The following is a 3,748-nucleotide window of genomic DNA, read 5'->3' as shown; positions in this document are numbered from 1 at the left end:
GGAATTTCGAACACTTTGGCAAGAAATGTAAAATTTGTTAAACTTTGGGTTGGCAAGAGTCAAGAATACATTAGCTTTCCTGTATAACTGGTGGGAATAATTTGGCACAACCATTTTGAAAGAGAATTTGGCAGAATTCCTATAAAGCATTAAATATGGATCCCCTTTTAGTGAACAGTTCTACTTCTGATTATGCTAGAAAAATCTGGTACATGTAAGGAGGCACCAAGGAGAAGTGGAGGTAACAGCTGTTAAACCTCCTCAATGGAATACATATACAACAGTTACAAAGGCCCAGGTGGTTCTTAGTGTTCTGACCTGAAATATTGCTGAGACTTATCTAGGAGATATAACCATAGGAAGCAGTAGTATGTTAAAAAAATACTTAAATACACACACACACACACACCCATCCACATGATCTTCCTTTAGACATGGACAGTAAATTCTTGGATCTTGAAAAACATGGAGACTGGGTATGGTGGCACACATCTTTAATCCTAGCACTTGGAAGGCAGAGGCACGAACATGTACTATGTTTTACTCTGTAACATCAAGCAGGGGCCCTGGTCGAGGCCGTGGCCATGACCCAGGCCATGGGGCTCTCGGAGGGTAAGCTGAAGACAAGGAGTGGATCCCTGTCACCAAGCTGGGCCGCCTGGTTAAGGACATGAAGATCAAGTCCTTGGAGGAGATCTACCTGTTCTCCCTGCCCATTAAGGAGTCTGAGATCACTGACTTTTTCCTGGGCGCATCCCTAAAGAATGAGGTTCTGAAAATCATGCCACTACAGAAGCAGACTTGGGTTGGCCTGAGGACCAGATTCAAGGCATTGGTCGCAACTGGGGACTACAATGGTCACATTGGTCTTGGTGTTAAGTGCTCCAAGGAGGTCACCACTGCCATCCGAGGAGCCATCATCTTGGCCAAGGTCTCCATCTTCCCTGTGCGGAGAGGCTACTGGGATAACAAGATTGGCCAGCCCCACACTGTTCCATGCAAGGTGACAGGCCACTGTGGCTCTGTGCTGGTATATCTCATCCCTGCCCCCAGAGGCATTGGCATTGTCTCTGGTCCTTGCTCAGGCCCAAGAAGTTCCTGATGATGGTCGGTATAAATGACTGCTGCACTTCAGTCAGAGGCTGCACTGCCACCCTGGGCAACTTTGCCAAGGCCACCTTTGATGCCATCTCTAAGACCTACAGCTACCTGACCCCTGACCTCTGGATAGAGACTATGTTTACCAAATCTTATCAGGAATTCACTGGTCATCTTGCTAAAACCCACACCAGAGTCTCTGTTCAGAGGACCCAGGCTCCAGCTGTGGCTATCACATAGGGGTTTTTATACAAGAAAAATAAATGAATTAAATCTGCAAAGAATCTTAAAGGCAAGGAATAAGAACGTCAAGTGTGAATACTCATAGCTTTGAAGGACTGCCTGGTTTGTGTACTGAGTTCCAGGTCAGCCCAGGTTAAATAATGAGACTTTGTCTTAAACAGAAAACATGACCATGGCATATATAAAAATGTGTGACCTATATTTCAATAAGTATAAGAATGCTCCCTCCATATATATTCACCCATTTACTCATGTACACACCAGAGGAATTCAAAGATACATACAGAAACAGACATAGAATATAATAGGATTAGAGTCAAAGGCGATTAATAAGTACTTCAGTTTTATTATTTTTGAAACAATAATTGTTATTAGAATCTACATAAAAAATCCATAAAAGCAAAATGAGTAAAATAAAATTAATTTTTTAAAAATATAAATGAACAACTGAGTGGAATAACTTCTTCAAAATGTACTTCAAAATCTCTTCTCCTTACTTTTCTACCCAGATGCTCTCAGATGATGAAGCAGGCATTCCCAGGAAGCAAAAGAGATAGAAATGCTCATGCCTGATTTTCCCACTTGCATTTAAAATCTTTGAGGTTTTGAAGTCAGACAAAGTTCATGGCTGTTGTCTGACAAAAGTGATTATAGTGGATCTAGTAACATACTAAGAAATGGGCCCTTTCTGGAGTAGATTAGGAGCACTGTCCTAACAACCGAAATTTATTGTTCAAATCTGTGTACCGTAATGAACACACCACTTAACTCGCTGACAAAAGGTCATTGTTAGCAATGACAGAATTTCCAATATGTCCATTATTTGTCAGAATAAATTCACACAAACAAGATTTTATTGATTCAATGACTGGCTTTGTTTTCTTCCTGAAAACGTTCCTACTGATTTTTAGAGTTTCCTGTGACATTCTGTAATGGATGTTCACCATCCTGAAGGCAACTGCTGTTCTGGGCCATCTGAGGTTGCTCATGCTTGCCGGTGTTCAGCTGTTTTAAATGCTTTATCACTTTTGGTAAGTGTACTTACTATTAGTTATTGACGACTGATTTATCCCAGTGCTCAAATTCATAAGTATGTAATACCTTTTGCTTAAAGGTTGGAAAATAATCCTGTTGTTTAAGTTACATTAATTTATGTCTTGTGACTTCAGAAACCATTGGTATATGTGCTTGAACATACTGCTGTGACTCATGCACTGGATTTCTTCTGTAGCTGTAGGGCAGTCACTCTCCTAAATGGGAAGATCAGTTTTCTCAATATTGGCAAAGAATTAAGTCCCTTCCTACCTCTGGACTCTAAATGGGAATCTCATTCTTTCTTTCCCTCTGTTTTCCTCCTACCTTCCTCTGTCTTTTTTTTTCCTTAAGTCTAAGTGTGAATCATAGACTCCCCCAATGTTTTAATTATTCCAGCTGAAATAGTAAGCTAATGCTAAATTGTCCTTGTAGTTATTATTATCAAGCTTCAGACAAAAAATCACTAAGAGAAGATAGAGAAAAAGTGATAATTTTTTAAATCCAGGATGTAGACTTCAACTGAGAAAAACAATCATCAGCTAATTGTTCTTCTGGAGAATTTTCAAATACACATTTTAGAAAAGGATCAACCAATGAGGATTAAAGAAACAGGCACTATTCCTTCCCATTTCTGCCTCAAAAAGATGTCTGCATCTCATCAATATTTTAAAAATTGGCAATGTAGGAGTTATAAAACTTAATCATTCACCATAAGGAAAACATGCTTTAGCCAATGGCCTTTGGTCATTTATAACTTTGGCAAAATCACCTGAGTTAGAGCAAAAGAAAAGGCCAGGCCCCAGGGAAACTTGGTTATCTCCTCCACAGACTGGCCTTCCTCTGATCAGGTCTGACCTTCCTGTGAAGAATCTCAGCAGGCTTCGGAATGGCAGATTACCCACTTCCCTCCTCTGAGCTCTGACAGTCACCCCAAGGGATGAGAGCATGTATTGACTAGATGGAGCCCATAGAGGAAAACTCTCCTTGGCTGACGGTGGACAATGGCCAACGTACATTTTTAACACGTTTCTTATTAGTGTGTGAGTGTGTGAGTGTGTGAGTGTGTGTGTGTGTGTGTGTGTGTGTGTGAGAGAGAGAGAGAGAGTGTGTGTGTGTGTGTGTGTGTGTGTGTATGTGTGTGTGTGTGTGTGTGTGTTGTCTGTGTTTTTGCAGGTGGTACATGATTCTCTCCTTCCACCTTTATGTGGGTTTACTTGCTGATTCCTTTTGCAAGGGATCAACTCATGTACCAGCCAGCATGTATTTATTTTTGTTGTAGTTCTAAAATTATTTTTAAAAATGTGTCTTTAAATGAGTTTTAAAGATTGTTGATTTAACTCAGTATACACCGCTTGCCTGACAATTGCCCAGG

General features: G+C 40.5%; 1 pseudogene; it reads left to right on the top strand.

Annotated features, from left to right (window-relative positions):
* The first annotated feature begins 535 nt into the window (after positions 1 to 535).
* On the top strand, positions 536 to 1,348 carry LOC127684927 (40S ribosomal protein S2-like; annotated as a pseudogene).
* Positions 1,349 to 3,748: the final 2,400 nt, after the last annotated feature.

This window comes from Apodemus sylvaticus, chromosome 5 (genome assembly GCF_947179515.1).
Source record: "Apodemus sylvaticus chromosome 5, mApoSyl1.1, whole genome shotgun sequence".
Taxonomy (NCBI): Eukaryota; Metazoa; Chordata; class Mammalia; order Rodentia; family Muridae; genus Apodemus; species Apodemus sylvaticus.
Note: the sequence above shows the minus strand (reverse complement) of the source record. Positions and strands in the feature narration are given on the sequence as shown.